At 44.4% G+C, this 20,290-nt stretch overlaps 1 pseudogene; it reads right to left on the bottom strand.

Annotated features, from left to right (window-relative positions):
• Positions 1 to 339: 339 nt before the first annotated feature.
• On the bottom strand, positions 340 to 1,277 carry LOC144266463 (olfactory receptor 5AR1-like; annotated as a pseudogene).
• Between the last annotated feature and the right edge of the window lie 19,013 nt (positions 1,278 to 20,290).

Genomic DNA, 20,290 nt, shown 5'->3' on the forward strand with positions numbered 1-20,290 from the left:
CTCAACAAGACAGGGTTCTGGAGACCCAGGCTGGAAGGGAAAATGGGCTCAGAGGTAATTTCAGCATATGAGGTGACACTTCCAATAAGGGTCTCTGTGACCGAACCCGGCATACTATGGACTTGGGTTTCCTGCATTCCCTGTGATGCTTCCCTTTTTTGTCCACTGATCTCCATTGGGGACTGCAGACCTCATTGGAATACAAACAAATGAATAATAATAACAATATAATAATGAACAAACTACCAGGGGCTATCCGAAATTATTTTGTCATGGGCTGAGAATTGAATTCACCTGTTTCCAGTCCCCTCCACTAAACCAGTACTGAATGAAACAGATTCAAGAATTGGTTAGCAGTTTATTCATTGCTTTCCTCAGGGCGTCCTTCACCTCCGTGTTCCTCAGGCTGTAGATAAGAGGGTTCAACATGGGGATCACCAGCATGTAAAACACAGAGGCCACTTTGTCTGTATCCATGGAATAGCTGGAGTTGGGACGTAAATACATGAAGAGGCTGGTGCCATAAAACAGGACCACAGTGGTCAAGTGGAAAGTGCAGGTGGAGAAGGCTTTGTTTCGGCCCTCAGCAGAGCACATCTGCAGGATGGTGGAGGTGATATAAACATAGGAGAGGAGGACAGTCACAAAGCTGATGACTTGAATGCAGCACATTGAAACAAACATCACAATCTCATTGATGTGGGTGTCAGAACAGGAGAGAGCCAGCTGTGCGGGGACGTCACAGAAGAAATGATTGATGATGTTGGAGCTGCAGAATGACAGCCAAAATGTACAACACGTGTTTAACACTCAATCCACCAACCCCACAGTGTATACACCAACCACCAGCTTTTTACAAAGCTGCTTGGACATGGTGACCGTATAGAGCAGCGGATTACAGATGGCCACATAACGGTCATACGCCATCACAGTCAGCAAGAGGCACTCAGCATCTGCAAAAAGGATAAAGAGATACATTTGCACAGCGCAGGCAGTGAAAGAAATGCTTTTCCTCTCGGCTAAGAAATTCAGCAGCATCTTTGGGGAAATTATCGAGAAAAGCAGAGGTCACAGAAAGACAAATTCCTGAGGAAAAAGTACATGGGGGTGTGGAGTCGGAGATCAATCGTGATTAACAAGATCAACCCCCCATTCCCCAGCAGGGTGATACCATAAATCAGTAGGAACACCCCAAACAGGGGAACCTGCAGCTGTGGATTATCTGTCAGTCCTGAGAGAATGAACTCAGTCGCCTCCGAGTGATTTCCCTTTTCCATCTCCTCTCAACAGAGATCGGACAGCTACAGAGATGTGGGCATGTAGATAGCGAGGAAAACCTGTCCCTTCTCTGCAATGAAGAAAGTGAAGATAAAGGGAGATCAGTTTCTTAATGGGCATCAGTACGAGCTCAGGGAAAGGCTTAGTCCACAGAGCCAGATGTTCACAGCTGGTCATTCCAGATGTTCGATAAAATGCAGACACTGTGCAAATACAATGACACACAGGTTAATCATGCCCCCCACACACACACACAAAGACTCCTGTTCACTAATTAAGGCTTTCATTTAATATGTCTAAATCAGTAATACAAGTTAATATCTTATTCTCCTAATTCCAGACATAAAAATAATCCAAGTAAACAAATAGGATGAACACACTTTGTAGATTATAGGCTTTATAATGACATGTTGCAAGGGGCACTTAGCATAAAGCATGTTCCAGTGATGTGATATTCAGAAGCATATTTTCATAAAGAATATGGAGTGCAATGTCATACAGAGCTTTGCCCAGCACTGGACAGAAGGGGGAATTGAACCCAGATCTCCCACCTCACAAGTGAACACACCAAATATTGGGTTAAAAATTACAAAGGGAAGGCCCAGCACTGCCTCCTACAGTGGCTGTGTTGCGACCGGTATGAAAATCCTCCCCCCGCACACACACATTGTTTTGGGACAAAGCTATTTGGCGTATTTGTAACACATTCGTGAAGAGTTTCAGGTCAATCCAAACGGTATTGTTTTTGACAATAAATGATTAGTCCCGAAGTAATTCACTGATTTATAGACACCTTTGCGTCCCAATGCTGGTAAATTACTTAAAAAGACATTTGGAGAGGTGACGAACAAATAAAGTGGAATACAGTCACCTCAGTTTTGTACCATATTAAAATGACCTCCGGGAGAGACAGCGATCCAGGCCAGCTGATGATCTGGCCGTCTGTGTTCCATTTCCACAAGGAAAGACACGGCAAGAACATTCATTGCATGTGCTGGGCACACCTGTTGTCCTGGGAGCAAAGATGCTCCAGGGAGCAAATCTCAAAGTCCTCAAAGCCAAATTTAACCTCCCCTGCCAAGGAAGCAGTTCCAGAGGTATAAAGGGTAACATTGGTGTGGTTAGCAAACAGGGAAAGACTCGACTCTATGTCTGATTTTAGAGTTTCTTATCAGGTACTGCTTCCGTCCTTCTCAACTCATTGTAAGTGAAGGGAGGAAAAAGAAAGAGGTACCACCAAGGCATGGGCAAACAAGTCTGTTTCAGAGCATTTCAGCCTTTAATTGAAATGACATTCATGGGAGGCAAAGGAAGGAATTATGCTGAGAGGAAAAGTTTCTGAACTTATTTACCTATCAAAAGAAGGAAAGATCTTTACAGGGGAGGGAGAAGAATGATGGAAAAGGAGAGAAAAATTGCTTTAATGGGAAGGGGGAAAACTCCCCCATCAAGTCAGATAATGTCTATCCTAAGGCCATTACATTGACTCAGCTGTGGTGTGCAGCAGCGCTTTAGTGTAGATGCTTTCCACGTTGATGGAAGAGTTTTTCCTTCAATGTGGTTAATCCATGTCCCTGAGAGGAAGTAGCTCAGTCAATGAAAGAATTACACTGAGGGTCTGTACAAGCTAACTGCCTCACACAGGCTGTGAAAAGATTCCCCGCCCTGTGCTACAGAGCTCTGTTGATCTAATTTTTAAGCATAAACCAGGCCTCAGAGAAGCTGCCCATGGAAAAGACCAGTTGTCAAATCTAGTCCTATCTCATTGCCAGGTGTTTGTCAAACTCCTCTTAAAAAAATCTCCAATGGTGGAGATTCCACAACCTTCCTGGGCAAGTTATTCCAGTGCTTAGCCATCCTCGCTGTTGGGGTCTTTTTCCTATTGTCCAACCTAAACCACCCTTGCTGCAATTGAAGTCCATCCAGTCTTGTCCTCTCCTTCCCCTACTCCCACATTGTTTTGCAATTTTATTCTTAAACTCTGTGTGACGGGTTGCGCATCAGAAACCCCTTTGAAACTGCCACCTGATGTGCCTAGACTAGAGCCTGTTTTCCCTTCCAGCTTGGGACTTCAGTACCTTAACTTGTATGAGCCCGGCACGATTGCCTGCTGAAAACCAAGATCAAAGTCTGAACCATTTCCCACACAAGCTGCAGGCTTAACTGAAAACAGCTTAAGAAGAGCTCCTGTCTCCAGCACTCAGAGGTCCAGCTCTCAGTGGGGTCCAAACCCCAATAAATCCCTTTAACCCTGTTTAATGTTTATACAGGGTAAACTCATGAATTGTTTGCCCTCTATAACACTGTTTGCCCCCCAGCCAGGTATTACTTAAAAAGTAAAAAGTGATATTATTAATTACAAAATGTAGGATTTAAGTGGTTCCAAGTAATAGACAGAACAAAGAGAATTACCAAAAGAAATAAAATAAAATATGTAAGTCTAAGCCTAATATAGTAAATACTTACAAAAAGCTTAGATACTCTCTCTCTTGGGGGTGGAAACCCCTTCCCCTCTCCTATGCAGAATCCAGCTCCAAGATGGAGTTTTGGAGCCATATGGGCAAGTCACATGTCCATGCATGACTCAGTCCCTTACAGGCCGAAGCCACTTTCCCAGGAAAGCTCACATGTGGACTGGTGTCTCTCAAAGTTCATTGTTAGCTTAAGTGTTTCTGGATTGGGCACTTCCAGAGAATAATCTTTTCTCAAGAAGCTGACCAACCACTTCACTGAGTCTACTTAAAATCAAACAAGTACGTAGCCAATATTCATAACTTCAAATACAAAAATGATACATGCATGGAAATGGGATGACTATATCCAGTAGATGGTAACCTTTCAAGAGATATGTTACATCGCATATCTCGCATAAACCACATTCCAGTTCCGTCATATTTACATTCATAAGCATATTTCTACAAAGCATTATGGGGTGCGACGTCACACTCTGTTTCATGGACTATATATTATATGAAATAAATAAAATGATGTAGCCAGACAGCCAGCCCCCCCGCCCCCCCCAGACCAGCATTGCTGGAAACACAGGAGGAAGCCGGAACAGGGCACTTAACATATATTCCAGCACAGCCTTTGAAGCTGTGAAAAGCACAGGTGTGCTGCTACAATGTGCCTCTGGGAACATATACAACGATTAAGCTCACAGCGGGCAGAGACCCTGTGACAGACATGGCTCTTAGCCCCTACTAAATAGCGTGATGCACACACACCAACATCCTAGGTGGGAAAATATTTACCCTGATAAAAGAAATGTCCAGTAGTCTAAACTTATTGTTTCTCTCCCTTGCAAGTGTAAACTACTCTTGCGAAAGCTGGCGTCACCCCGACAGACCAGCCTCAATTTGGCATAAGAAAGGAGAAAGAGAATAAAGGAGTACAGAGGTATAAGTTGGGGACCTACAGCACCATGATTTTTGAGTGCTTTTCACTATCTATCTGCTGGTCAGATAAGTGACAGGCTCCCAAGGCTTCTGCAGCTAAGAAGGTCCCTAAGCCTTGTCCCTTATTCGTCTTTCCGCGGAATTGAGTGACCGATCCTGGCTTGGCACCGCTGGAATCGAGAGATGCAAGGAGGGTAAGAAGCACCCACACCTGATCTCCTATCTTTAGAGTACACATATTTTGAAATAGAGCTCTATACTTTGTTTTTCTTTCTTTGGGATTGTGGCTTCAGTTTTGTAACTTGTTTGTGTGTGTAACATCTCTACATTTAAATAAGTAGGCACTAGCAATTTTGTAACCACATGATTAGAATCTAGCTTAATAAATTTTGGTAACCATTTATGCATAAGCCTGACTTGTTTTCTCTGGTTTACTGTAAAGCAGCCAACGCAATTAAAGAACCTCAGCCATTTTGGCTCTAAAGCCTGGCCATTAGGTGAGAGTACTAAGAGCCTAGCGTTGAGTTGTGCCGCCTCCACGGGGCAAACTCTTGGGGCACCTGTCAGTCAATCCTGGCTGCCCGCTGCGAAGGAGCTCTGAGCTCTAGCAGTTAAAGTCACGGGTGTGGAGAGGCTCTTAGTGCTGCCATTGGGGCACCTGTCAGTCAGTATTGACTGCCCACTGCGAAGGAGCTCTGAGCTCTAGCAGTTAAAGTCACGGGTGGTTAGGACCTTGGGGCATCCGTCAGCCTAGCCCGGGCTGCCCGCCGCGAAGGGACAGTGCGTCCTAGCGGTTAAAGTCACAGATGGTATAAACGGGCATAGCTGGCACCTCACCAAACATCCTTGGCCGTCGGCTAACAAATGAACAAAAGAATCGGGAGGGAGCTGACTTGCTCAGAGATATACTTTAGGAACATCTGCAGAGATGATGCAGAGATCTTCAGTGTTAATGACCAGTTTGGGGAAATTTCTCATTTTTGCAGCCTGCCCTGACCTTGGCATTTTCAGTGAGGACTGTCCAGGCAGCTCTAGGTCACAGTAGGCCAAGAAACCAGGAGGAGAAGTTATGAGCATGACCTCGAGAGTAAGTAGGGCATGATATTTCGTGGGCACAGACCTGGAGTTACAGACTTGGGAGTTTCTGAATACAGAGATTGCTGGTTGTTGGTTCTTTCTACTGGTGTTCAGGGAAGCAGGACTTTCCCTCCATTCTTTGAAACCCCTCCCCCACACATTATTCCAAAGAATATAACTGACTTGGATCATCAATTTTTCCTCCCAATACAATCAACCCTGCAATGCCTCACAGGTTGGCACCACCTAGGAGAAGGGGGAACCAACATTCCCTGGAGCACTGATAATACCAGCCAAGCCTGCAGACCCATGGGGGATAATTTCCCCTACCATAGTAAAGAAGGGAAGAGTCATCTCTGGGACTGCCAGGGATCTCCTTGTGGGGAGGTGATGACCACAATGTCCTTGTGCATCTGCAGCTATGAATCAGTGCATGGGCCCATCCCTTTCCTTACCAAAGCCTCAAACACAGGCCTGAACTAAAAGCCTTCTCCAAAGAGGCAGAAGAATCTGCATCAGAGCCCCTGCCAGGGTACACAAAGGAGTTGGGAAATGCAATAGACACTAAACAAGCTAAATTGTGTGAACAAAGCCTGTCCGCTGAAGATTTCCTGTTAATCGTGTGTCTTTTACTTCTTCATTTCTGGGTCAAGACAAAGGAGCTAATACGAGTGGTAAATCCTTTAAACAAGTGGGACACACCTACTTTGTGGGGAAAAAAAAAAAAAACCCTTTTGTTCATGCTAGGGATGGTGGCAAGACAGTCCCACAAGCATGTTACTATTCAGCTTATACCTGTAAACAGGCTGGAAGCTTGGCACCACAGGAAAAGCATAACAGGCCTACGCTGCTGTGTGGAAGGGGAAACTGAGGCACTCCACCTCAAGGCATTTGTGGCTAAATGCCAAGACAACTCCACTTTAACAGATATTGCTGTCTGCATTCTGTTAGCAATACTATACCCAAACTTGTTTTCAGGCATCCAGGGACCACGGGGGAGGGATAGCTCAGTGGGTTGAGCATTGGCCTGCTAAACCCAGGGTTGTGAGTTCAATCCTTGAGGGGGCCATTTGGGATCTGGGGCAAAAATTGGGGATTGGTCCTGCTTTGAGCAGGGGGTTGGACTAGATGACCTCCTCAGGTACCTTCCAACCATGATATTGTACGATTCTATAATACCAGGAACCCCAAACCTTGTTCGAACACCTATGAATGACCTCCTATGGTTTAAAGGTACTAAAAGGGGTTGTGACCAGAAACAAACAGGGATTTTACATGTACTGTCTCTGCCACGGACAGTGTCCAAGTCTCTGGCAGTATGTTCAGGAGGAGGGTGTGACATTACACCTCATAATGCTTTCTAGAAATATGCTTATAACTGTAAATATGACATAACTGGAATATGTTTTATGCTAGATAGGCCATGTAACATATCTCTACAAAGGTTATGATCTCCTGGATATATTCCTTCTATTTGTATGCATGTATCATTTTTGTAGTTGGAGTTATGAATATTGGCTGTGTACTTGCTTGATTTTAAGTAGCCTAGTAGAGCATTTGGTCAGCTTGTGGAGTAAGGAATGTGCAAGTTAAGTGCCCCATTGGAAGTTGAGCATCTGACTGTTAAAGACAGAAACATTTCTTAAGCTGCTTCCAGGAAAACCTACAGCTGTTAGGGGACATGGTTCAGACCTGGGTCTGGGTTTGCAGCAGGCTAGCGGGTCTGGCTCAAACCAGGCAGGGCACTGAAGTCCCAAGCTGCCAGGGCAGGAAAGCAGGGGCAGAAGTAGTCTCGACACATAAGTTGGCAGCTCCTAAGGGGGTTTCTCTGATCCAACCCCGTAACAGGTGGGTGCTCAGCACTCTCTGAAAGGCCAGTCCTTTTGAGGTGCTTCAAGCTAGGTACCCAAAATCACTATTCACTTTTGAAAAGCTTGACTCTAGTGAGCAGCTTCACTCTTCTAGCCTTTGTCCCCCACCTCAGACCCAAACCCATAAAGGGAGTGAGCGCGAATGGGAATCAAACTCGTATTAGCATTTGTCATAAATATAAAGGAAAGGGTAAACCACTTTAAAGTCCCTCGTGGCCAGAGGAAAAATCCTCTCACCTGTAAAGGGTTAAGAAGCTAAAGGTAACTTCACTCTCATCTGACCAAAATGACCAATGAGGAGACAAGATACTTTCAAAAGCTGGGACGAGGGAGAAAAACAAAGGGTCTGTGTCTGTCTGTATGCTGCTTTTGCCGGGGACAGAACAGGAATGGAGTCTTAGAACTTTTAGTAAGTAATCTAGCTAGGTATGTGTTAGATTATGATTTCTTGAAATGGCTGAGAAAAGAGTTGTGCTGAAAAGAATGAGTATTCCTGCCTATTTGTCTTTTTTGTAACTTAAGGTTTTGCCTAGAGGGATTCTCTATGTTTTGAATCTAATTACCCTGTAAGGTATCTACCATCCTGATTTTACAGAGGTGATTCCTTTACTTCTATTAAAAGTCTTCTTGTAAGAAAACGGAATGCTTTTTCATTGTTCTAAGATCCAAGAGTTTGGGTCTGTGGTCACCTATGCAAATTGGTGAGGATTTTTACCAAACCTTCCCCAGGAAGTGGGGTGCAACGGTTGGGAGAATTTTTGGGGGAAAGACGTGTCCAAACTACGTTTCCCAGTAAACCCAGATAAAGTTTGGTGGTGGCAGTGGAAATCGAAGGGCAAAGGGTAAAATTAATTTGTACCTTGGGGAAGTTTTAACCTAAGCTGGTAAAAGTAAGTTTAGGAGGTTTTCATGCAGGTCCCTACATCTGTATCCTAGAGTTCAGAGTGGGGAAGGAACCTTGACAACATTCTTTAAACATCACTGTTTTTCCCCACTCAGCCGTGTGACAGCTCGATTCCTGGCTGGTCTGCATCAGCATAACTCTCTTGATGCCAATGGACAAGGTGTAAATAAGAAATGCTCTATTCAAGTTAATTGCCCAGATTTCCTGCCAATGTACATTGGCCATAAAAACTATGTAATTCAAAGGGGCCAGATCCCCAGCTGGCATAAATCAGCTTTGATCCACTGAAGTCAATGGGCCGGATTCTTAGGTGGTGTGAAGCAAAGAAGCCCCATCGAAGTCTCGACACCAGATTCTTTGCTGGTGTAACTGACATCGGTCATTTGGAGCTTCTGGGTGGTGTAAATTGGAGTGTTCCTGTTGAAGCCAACAGGCCGGAGCCACTGCGGGTGTGACTCCTGTGCCAATTTGCACCCGCCGAGGATCTGAGCTAAGGATCACCAATGCACAACCTCCTTTGGGTAACTTCTATACTATGTCCATAGGAATCAGAGCCGGCCGACAATGGCAATTTTATTCATTAAAACTCTCACAAATTATGGTTTTGGTATTTGACCTGCTTGAGGCCAGGTGTACTCTAGAAACTTTTTGCCAGTATAACGATGTGGGTTAGGCGTGTGATTTTTTTTTTAAACAACATTTCTGTACCAGCAAAATCCATAGGTCCTGTCTACACTTGGACTGTTACAGGGACACCTCTGTAGCTCCTCAGTGTAGAGGCTATCAGTGCTGACAGGAGGTGTTCTCTTGTCGGCAGAGGTAATCCGCCTCCTTGAGAGGTGCTAGCTAGTGCTGCCTACCTGTGGACTTAGGTTGGCTTAACTACATTGCTTGGGGTGTGATGTTTCCACACCCCTGAGTAACAAAGCCGGGTCGATCTAAGTTTCTAGTGTAACCAAGCCCCTAATGGAGATGCAGGTATAATGGCAAAAAAAAAAAAAAAAAAAACTGCTTTTGCTGATTTAGTTATTTCTTTTGGGGAACGGATATAAGTTATAGAGACAAAAATGCTCCTTTGCTCACATAAACTGAGGCTACGCTAGGTGGGTTTGCCTGCGTAGCTGTACCAGGATAGCTAAACAGGCAAACCTTTCTAGGGTAGACTGGGCCTAAACAAATAGCTTTTTCCATTCTTGGTCATTTATGCCTAATCATTCCAGCCTTTGAAACTCTCTACGTGAAGAGGTTCTGAAAGAGAAATATTCTATTAAACCCTGAAACACCAACATTCCAGCAAATTAAAAGTTCTATGGGAGCGTTTTCCACAGGGAAAACTTGGAGTGAAGGTAACATACGAGCTAAATGCTCCCTGCCCCCATCTATTGGCTGGTCCGTAGGGAAGATAAAAATCTATTACAGCGACCAGCAAATGAAGTAACTATGCGCTCAAGGGCCTATGCTTTGGTGCTGAAGGTCTTGGGTCCTATAAGCAATTATGACACATAGTTTTGAGGCAGGACATGTTTTCTAGGCCTGGGGATTTGTGCACAGCTAAGTTTCTAGGAGAGCAGTTGCGATCACATTGTCCTTGCTTGAATGAGCAGTGTTAAGACAACAGTGAATACCGTAGCACCCCTGCACAGAGAGCAGGCATGACTGCATTCTCTTTGCTTTCCTGAGTCCAAGCATCGCTCCCTGCTCATCACCTTTTGGCTGGAGGCTGGCCCCCAAAAGCAGGGGAGAAGCAGGGGGGAGATAAGGTCATGTTCCCCCTTCCTCTTAGAAGGCAGCAGAGATGACTGGACCTGGACGGGAGGAGGTGCTGTTAGCTATGGGCCTGCTGTAAATCCCACTGAAGTTAATAGGTCTATTGATTTCATATCTGGGCTCCATTGAGTTCAATGTGAATTAGGCACAATCGGGGCCCGAACGATGCAAGGAACAGTCCCGCTCTTCCTTTGCTGCTATCGAATCTACTGTCCCCACTGGAGGGTGTTGCTGTGAGTTTACCAGTCCCTTCTAGTGAGCTCCGTGTACCATGAGCACAGAGGTCAGAGCCGTGGGCGCTCCAAGCACTAGGCTCTTGGTGGGTTCTCCATCCCTGGGTGGGTCCCCATTAAACACTTTGCCTTCTGAGAGCCTCAGGTGTTTTCATCCTCTGCTTACAACTTCTCATCCCCAGCCTCTGGCCCTGCTCTCAGGCTGCCTGCTACTTGTCCTTCCACAGGCGCCTCTCAGGCTGCAGACTCTGGCCGGACACTGCCCATTCTCAGTAGCTCCCTGGCTGACTCTCATCCTCTCCTGCCCTCTGAGTGTCACTGCCTTGCCTGTTCACATCCCCTCCACTGTCACGATGCGGAACTTCGGTAGAGACAGCGCCCTCTGGTGGACATACATGAACCAGATCCCCTCCCAGAATGAGCTGTGGCCCCATCCTTTTTCTCCAGCTAATTCTGGAGTGGGGTGGGAGTTGGGACCAGACCACGAGCCAGCAGGTTCATTACACTATCTCTATTGGGCCCAACACCATAATACACACTCCCACTCCTGTCCCGGGACATGCTCTGCTACACATTCCCTTGTCTTTGTGATGCCTCTCAGAGGCACAAGGGTAGTGTGGGAGCAGAGAAATTCAGTACACTCAAAAACAATGAGGAGTCCAGTGGCGCCTTAGAGACTAACACATTTATTTGGGGATAAGCTTTTGTGCTATAACCAACTTCGTCAGATGCATGGAGTGGCAGTACACTCAGTCCACACGGTGCTTCCTTGCTCAGCATTGGGCCACAGTGAGCTTGGAACCACTGAGCAGACTAAGGAGCTTCCGGGAAGGAAATGGCCTGGGGACTTTAGACTTTCTTTAGGATGGAGATTGCAGGAAAAACCAGCCCCCCCTTCAGTACACAAAGCTCACCGTGTATCAACAGTTCTGCCCATGAGTTCCATTACATTGCACCTAAGACTTTATCAGCTGAAACGAATTCAGTGCACTTACGCATGGAATATTTTATGGAAAAGACTTTAGCAGAGCTGTGTGAGGTGTGGTGAGGGGGCAGAGACTGAAACATAACGGTGGGGGGGGGCTCTAGCACAACAGGATTGAGGGGCATCAGCAGAGCTGTGTGGACAGGCTATGACTGCAATTCCAGGGGCTCCAGGCAAAGAATTAGAGGGGTTATGACAGGTCAGGGCTGCCTATCTGAGTTCCTTATGTGGCTCCTGTTCTCACAGTGTTGGAGCCCCTTGCAATCTGGAGTTGGCACTGTAGACAGAGGTAGCTCTCTGGCGCCCTCTGCTGCTGCCTGCACACATCAGTCAACAACGTCTTCGGGTGTCACACCCTTTGAAGGTTATGTTGCTCCAATATCATTTTCAAAAAGGTTTTGGGGCACTTAGAAATGTAAATACTATTGACTGTCAAAATCTCACTGACGGGGGGGGGGCAGGGACATGAACCCACCTCTTCTAACAGGCTAGCACCCGAAATGTTGCTCTAGCCAGTCCCCAGCCTCCAATTGTGTCTTTGCCCCCACTATGGCTAGCCTCCCTGCCCTGCCACAGGTCCCCTAAATGCTAGGCTATCTATCCTCTCAACTAAAGTGTGTTGGGAGAGAGAGAGAGAGAGATTGTGTGTGTGCGCACGTGCACATATCCTAAACATTTAATGTAATGGAAACCAAGGGGATGCAAATTAGGATTTGATGCAGAGCTGGGGGCATGTGTGGGAATCCTGCAGATTAGAGATGAGATGGACAGGACTGGAATGGCAGGGGATCCAGGAGTAGAAATAGAAATGTCAGGAGGGTTGCGACATATCTGAAATGAAGTGCACTGTCTATATGGGGAATGGGTGGAATTTCAAAATATTCTTTTCTGTCTTTAGCAACTGGTTTTAATTTTTTTTTTTATTCCACTCTGCATTCACCCAAACAGTTCTGAACACAGAGGCTTCTCTTTGCATTATTTTTAAACAGGAAATTAAGTCTGTATACAGGTCCATAGATTTTAAGGCCAGAAAAGGTCATGATTATCAGATAGTCTCATATCCTGCATGCCACAGGTCAGAATATTCCAATCATTCCTGCAGTGCAGGGAATTATTCTATCCTATGGGAGAGCCTGTTTCGTAACCTGTGGCTGTGATAGCAGTTTCAGTTTAAAACATGTTTATTCTGTCCATATTCTTTCGCTGTTTCCCCATGATATTAAGGTGCATCCAATCAAGAATGTAAAATGTATCTTCTGTGCAGTTTTACAGTTACAAATCAGAAAATCAGTCTGTGTCTCTGTATATTCACTGATAGGGAATTCTCTGCTTATAATTTCTTTAATTCCCCTGTAAGGAACAAGGTAATGCACTTTGGAGATTATGCGTGCTGGTTCAAAATAATCATCCTGGCTCCGGCAACAAAACAAAAATGCAAATTCCAGGGAGGTTTCACTTCCAGGACCTGAGGCGATCAATTTAGTCTCATTGACCCATCTCTCCATAAATGGTATTAGCTTCTGACCATTTTAATAAGCTCTCGGTGGGCATGAGGAGAAAGTTTGTGCCTCCCAAACTGAGATTGCGTAACTTGGCAAGCAAGTTTGGAAGTGTGGTTAAAGTGGGTCCACTGTGCATCATTAAAATCTGAATGTGTTTCAAAGACATTGCAAACATTCATTGAAATTAGCAGCTTCCAGAAATAAATGACCAAGCTTGATTATTGCTGTCCTAACTTAGGGGACTTTGAGAGGCTTCTTAAACCAAAAGAATCCTATCAAAAGAGAAGCAGGATTTACACAAAAACAGTGAGGAGTACTTGTGGCACATTAGAGACTAACACATTTATCTGGGCATAAGCTTTTATGGGCTTAAACCCACGTCATTAGATCCATGGAGTGGAAAAAAACAGTGAGCTGGTATATAGACACAGTCCATGAAAAGATGGGAGTTGCCTCACCAAGTGGAGGGTCAGTGCTAACGAGACAATTCAGTTGAAGTGGAAGTGGGCTAATCTCAACAGTAGAATACCAAGTGAGGAAAAATCACTTTTGAAGTAGTCATGGGGCCAACGTAGACAGAGTGGCCCATTTCAAACTATTGGCAAGAAGGTGTGAGTAACAGTAGGGGGAAATTAGTTTTTATAGTGAGCCATCCACTCCCGGTCTTTACTCAGGCCTAATTTGATGGTGTCCAGTTTGCAAATAAATTCCAGTTCTGCAGTTTCTCATTGGAGTCTGTTTTTGAAGCCGTGCCAGGGGGTGCGGGGTAATATGAGCCGATATAAGAAAAGGACCCCAAAATCTGGACTGTCCCTATAAAATCGGGACGTATGGTTACCCTACTGGTCCTCCAAGGGCATCCATTCTAGGCCCCCAGCTCCGCAGCCAACACCTTTCTTGGATGGAGATCTGTATCTCTCCCCCATCTAACTGGGGATTTTCCAGTTCACTGCCTACACTGTAACATCCCCTGCAAATCAGACTGCCTAAACAGGCCAGCTTCTGTGCCTTGCTTTCTCATCAAAGATTATGAACAGTGTAATTGCCAGCAGTTATAAATTACTACACAGAACATGATAAGCTGGCACATGTATTCTTAAGGTGACATTATTACAGAGAAAACATATTAAAAACAATAAGAGAACCTACACACCTTCTAATAAGCTTACCCCAAATCACCTCCCATTGAAAAAGGCCCACTGTTCAGGCCACAGCTTCAATAAGCTGGCTTTTTGCATAACTGGAGGTAGGAAATTTGTCTTCACCTCTCCTTAGATATTTGCCATGAAATCCACTTCACATGTATTGTCCTAAAAGACCTCTCTTGTCTGCCACCTTATTCAATACGGCACTTTGATCATCCAGGCCGACATTAATGCATGAGCTTTGTAGTTAATACAATGGACTCCAAAGAGATTTCACCTTAATTCAGAATCCTTGGAAAACATCTGTCACAACCTCACAAGGACTACTTGAAGCCTAATCTCTAGATGCGTAATGCCGTGCAGGCATATGGCCTAATAATACCTGGGTGAGCAACACCACACAGGTACGGCTATACAGGCTGGTGACTTCATACACTTTAGGAGAGCAATATGTCACAGGCCCTGCCTGGCAGTTATAAGGGGCCTAATCATTTGTAGGTGAGGAATGCTGTACAAGTATTGACATACAGTAATCTTGAGGTCAGTTATACCTCACAGGTGCTTCCATCTAGGCTAAAGGCCAAATAATATTTAGGAGAGCAATACCACAAAGACACTCACATCTAGGCTTAAGTCCTAATAATATTTAGGGGAGAAATACCACATAGCTACTCCCATCTAGGCTCAAGGCCTAATAATATTTAGGAGAGCAATACCACATAGGTAACACATAGGCTAGTGTCCTAAGGGGGAAACCAAAAGTCATGTTGGAACAGAAAATCAGAATGTTCCCAGTCCAATGCCACCAGAACACTTCATTTCAATTATTTCTTTTTCTTAATGAGTTTCCCTCCCCCGCAAACATCAACATTTTCCCAAGGAAATGACAGTGTTGACTAAATGAATTTTTTTGGGTAAAAAACCATGCCATTGGAAAATTTATGATCCAATCAACTAACAATCCGTAGGTAAGCCATACCTCATGGGCACTGCCCGACAGGCTTGTAGTTTAATAACATGTAGGTAAACAAATATATGCAAATCTGCTGTGCCGGTGTAATGAGTCATGAGAGCATCTTGATTATCCACAAAGACTGACGATGAGGTCTTCAGCCCAGAAAAAACAGGTCAAAATAAAAATGGCCAGACTGGGTCAGACCAAAGGTCCATCTAGCCCAGTCTTCTGTCTTGCAGCAGTGGCCAATGCCAGGTGCCCCAGAGGGAATGAACAGAACAGGTAATCTCAAGTGATCCATCCTCTGTCACCCATTCCCAGCTGCTGGCAAACAGAGGGTTAGGGATGCCATTCCTGCCCATCCTGGCATCATTCCTGCCCATCCTCAGGTCCATACTATCTGAGCTGAATAAGATTCCCTTTAACTTTAATATGTGGCTTGACTGTTACTTGACTGCTACTGCTCCCCAGGCCTGCTACTGGAAGGTCGTACATCCATGTATGTATGGGTGCACACACACACACACAAAGCCAGTGTAATACAGAGGCATAAGGCCTAGTAATTGTTCAGTTACTAACACCACATAATTCCTGTGTCTCTTATTCACTGATAGCATTTTGAGAGTGAGCACCACTGTGAGGTAAGTGCACCTAAGGTTTCTAAAGCTTCAAGTCTGTAGGGGAGTACCTGTGTGGTGTCGCTCACCTAAAAATTATTAGGCCTCAGGATACACAAAAGAAATGGCACGAGTGAAGGAACCAGCAGAGGCTGCCCAGAAGGCTTTAGACCTGATGGTCTCCAGGCTAGCAACAGTATAGATTCTCCTGTATGTTTAAGACCTAGTTTTTTTGACGAGTACATGTCGCAGGCACAAAGAACCCTGAAAGCATACTGATCTTTGGCCCAGAAGCATCACACTAGTATAGCCATATAGGCCTCATTCCTAATATTTCTGGGGCTAGCAACCCCACACAGAACCTGCTGGCCAGACAGACAACCTAACAATTACTGGGCTCGAGACACCTCACAAACCCTGCCCTGCAGTCATTAGCCTTCATCACCTTGGAGCCATTAATACCACAAAGACACTGATGGGCTGGTGTAATGAGGCTTTCCTGTGAAAGAAGGACTCACACTTTCAACAAAGATCAAACCGAAGACATCCAAAGATCTTTTTAGCTAAATGAAAGTAATATGCTTTTATCGTGGTTGGGAACTGTCACTACCAGATGCACTAATTCAGAGTATTTGAAAAGCATCTGTTTTAATCTTCAAGCTACCAACATCACACAAAGACACTGCCTGGGAAGGAAAAGGTTTAATAACCTTTGAAATAGTGGCACAACAGCGCAAACATCAGGCTTTATAACCTTGAAGTTAGCAACACACCCCGAGATGGCCCTGTCTACAAAATTATTATGTCTTTAGGCTAGAAACACCACAAAGGCCTAGTTTCAGATTAGCAGCCGTGTTAGTCTGTATCTGAAAAAAGAAAAGGAGGACTTGTGGCACCTTAGAGACTAACACATTTACTTGAGTAGAAGCTTTTGTGAGCTACAGCTCACTTCATCGGATGCAAAGGCCTAGTAGCTGTTTGGTTAGTCTCATGACCCAACACATCTTTTCATGCATAAATTCCTGGAGAGGCTTGAGGCTAACTATGTTGCACAGCCATAAAGTCAAATAATCTTTAGGATTAAATAATAAGGATTGCCGCATGCGATCGTCTGCCATAATAAAAATAGAGGCAAGATGGGTGAGATAATATCTTTTCTTGGACCAGCGTCTGTTGGTGAAAGAGACAAAGCTCCCAGAGAGCTCTGCTTCAGGTCTGGGAAAGGTACTCAGAGTGTCACATCTAAATGCAAGGTGGAACAGATGGTTAAACATAAAGAATGAACACTTGTTGCAAGAAACCATTCAGAATGACGTGGGCGTATCCTGGGACCAACATGGGCACAACAACACTGCAGATAATACTGATAGTTATTAATAATTAAAAGGCCTGATACTCTTTGGGTCAGCAATGCCACACTGGTACTGTCCTGGAGGCTTCCGGGCCTAATAATCTTTGGGAAAGGAACAGAACAGACTTCATCCTTCAGATATGAATCCAGCACCACATCGTCACTGTATTATACACATATAAAAATGACATGACTTAAGCTTGCATCACCCCACACAGAAATGGCATTGGAGGCCTTATATCTGAATTAACAGTCTTTGAGTTAACAACATCACTGATTTTTCTGCAGGTCTTTCTAAGGGCTGGTAATCCATGGGTTGGCAATGCAACTGCTCTGTAGATATAAATCTCAATATTCTTTGTACTATCAACACCTCACAGAACCTGCTGTGCAGATGTAAGGCCTAATATACTTTTGGGGTAACCACCTCAAAGAGGGAATACCCTACAGGTATAAATCCTATGTTTTGGGACTAGCAACAGCACATTAACCTTGTATTATTGGCAGGGGACCTCATATATCATGTTCACTGCAGCTCTATCCCTTCCATTTCACCCCATTTACAGACGTTTTGAGGCCTTCCCTGAGCTTGAGGCCTTGGTACAATTGTTCTCCCTCCTTGCCCACCTAGATCAGCCTTGATCATATGTCATGTATTTTCCTGCATTCTGTCATGTATTAGGCTTTGCGTGGGGTACTGCCTCCTAGTGGTTGCTCTCAGACTGACATCGATTGTGTTGGTTATCAGCATCACAGGGATTGTCTGCACTAAGACGGGCGCCACTTTTCGCTAATAACATAGGCGCTGCCTAGGAAATTTCCTGCCTTGTACTCTGTGGCCAAATTGCGGTGCACCAAAGGGCCAGAGAATGGAGCTACACTGATTGACACCAGCTGAGGATCTGGCCCAGGCCGTGCAGCGTAAGCCTGTGCCTGACAGTCCTGGTCTAGCCACGGCACGGAGGAACTTTATTGCCGGCACAAAGATTCTTAAGTTTTGGGAGAGTTGTGACATTCAAACAGTGACAACAGGCTCAAGACATAGTACAATCTGTGCTGGCAACCAGAAATGGATTAAGATCTCCCAGGGCCCTAGGCCAGAGCAAGTTGGGGAGCCCTCAGCAAAGGAAACAATGGCTCTGCCCCACCCCTTCCTCCTAAATTCCCACTCATGGTCCCACCCCATTCTGCTCCTTCTTCATGAGGCTCCTCCCATGTCCCTGACCTATTCTGCCCCTTCCTCTAGGGCCCTGCCCCCTTCTGGCTCTTTTCTACCCCAGCCCCACTTCAGCCCCGAGAACTGAGAAGCTCTCTGCCCCAACCACGGCCACAGGGCCAGCACAAGCAGTGAGAGCTCCTCCAGCCCTGGGGTGGTGGTGGGGGCAGATTTTCCAGGGGCCTAAAATTGTCTGGGGCACCTAGGCATGAGCCATGCGGTAATCCCTCACTGCTGGCAACAGCAAAGTCATTGCATTGCAGTGTAATGTCTCAGTAATATAGGGCTTGCAGCACTGAAGACATTCCATGCTGTGTAGTTCAAAGATGTAATCCTTGGGCTCACAAGACCATATAGCCTGGATCAAACAATTCATATTGATAGGAAATTAAAAACTAAATATACCATCATCATTATTCATAGTTACTAGAGAAATGACTCATGGATTAATTCACCCTTTGGACTCATTTCTTCTGTCTTTTTTATCTTGTTATCGAGTGAACACTTATATTAGCATTTCTGATGGTGCCTAGTAATATTTTTGTGTTTCAAAGAAATCTACAAATAATTATATGTTTAACATATTGGTTTAATTTGTCATATAAGCGTACAAAATTTGAGGTCATATCCAACTTTTATGCATGTGGAGAATGAAAAAACTGATACCAACAAAATGTCTAAATAAATTCTTACAATTTTTGAAGCAACACATTAATGTATTAATATTGGTATTTGTTATGATCTTGCAGTTCTGTGATGTAAGATGGTTCTTCTCAGGAAAGGTTCCTGCCGTTATTGTACATCAAAATATTTCTGTTAGAGGGTCTGATCTTAATCCCATTTAGGTCAGTAGCAAAGCTCCCATAGAATTTAAATAGGGGAGGATTGGATGCCTATCTTGGATAGTGCCAAACTTGTAGTAATGTCCTATTATCTGGTTTTTGTATGATTCTTATATAATGAAATATAATATGGTGTTTGAACAGTCTTGTCCTAATAATTACAATGTGTGATATTAAAATGGTTAAAAATAAAATTTCCCCTCTCTGGTTTCTTTACATGATCACAATAATGAATAGCTATTAAATGAATACTTAATCACTTCACTCTTTGGACCCAAATTTGCTCTCTGCTCTTAACTCTCTTCCATTTAAGTGTGATCATTTCCAGAAGAAGATACAGTGGTTGACTTAAAATATTCCTTTTGGATGTATCAGTATTATTAGTTTAAGCAGTGATATCCTCATTAAATTATAAAGACTATCTCTCAAACCATTACTCTCTCTGTAAATGGAAGGAACTTTTCCGGTGTTCCTATTGCACTAGTTCATGTGAGACTCAGGTCTGATATATTTCCCTATGGAACTTACTATCATAAGATATCATTGAGGCAGGATTAAAAAAGGAAGGGACATTTTATGGGTAAAACCATATCCAGATTTATAATAAAGGTTAAAAAAAATTATGAGGAGTATTTGTGGCACCTTTGAGACTAACAAATTTATTTGGGCATAAGCTTTCAGGGACAGATATGAAACCTATTCATTAGAATAGAAACCATCCTCTAACCAGTGGGTGTTAGGAAGAAACTTTCTACAAACAATTGTGAGAGGGATGGGCAACGAGAAGAAGGTAATCCTGACCCGATAGATATTTTGTGGACGTTCTAGCCAGAATATAGGTAATGACCCCTGCTATGAGTCATCGAACCATGCAAGGGCATGTGACCAGCTCATATGATAGTGGTCTCCATCTTGTGCCTGTACTTTTCCACTTACTGTGCTGGGGGCTTTGTTTGGGACAATGAAGTTCCTCCACACTTCAGAAGCTGTAAAAGGGGGAAGTGACATCATCACTTGGCTTCACTTCCCCCATAGCTGGACACCTGGAAAGATGGCTAGAGGACAAAGACTTTGACTGGAAAAGTGGCCCCAGGCGGGAAACAAGGAATTCCAGCCTGTGTGGAAGATTGGTGAGCTGTTTGTCCCATA

Source organism: Eretmochelys imbricata, chromosome 6 (genome assembly GCF_965152235.1).
Source record: "Eretmochelys imbricata isolate rEreImb1 chromosome 6, rEreImb1.hap1, whole genome shotgun sequence".
NCBI lineage: Eukaryota > Metazoa > Chordata > Testudines > Cheloniidae > Eretmochelys > Eretmochelys imbricata.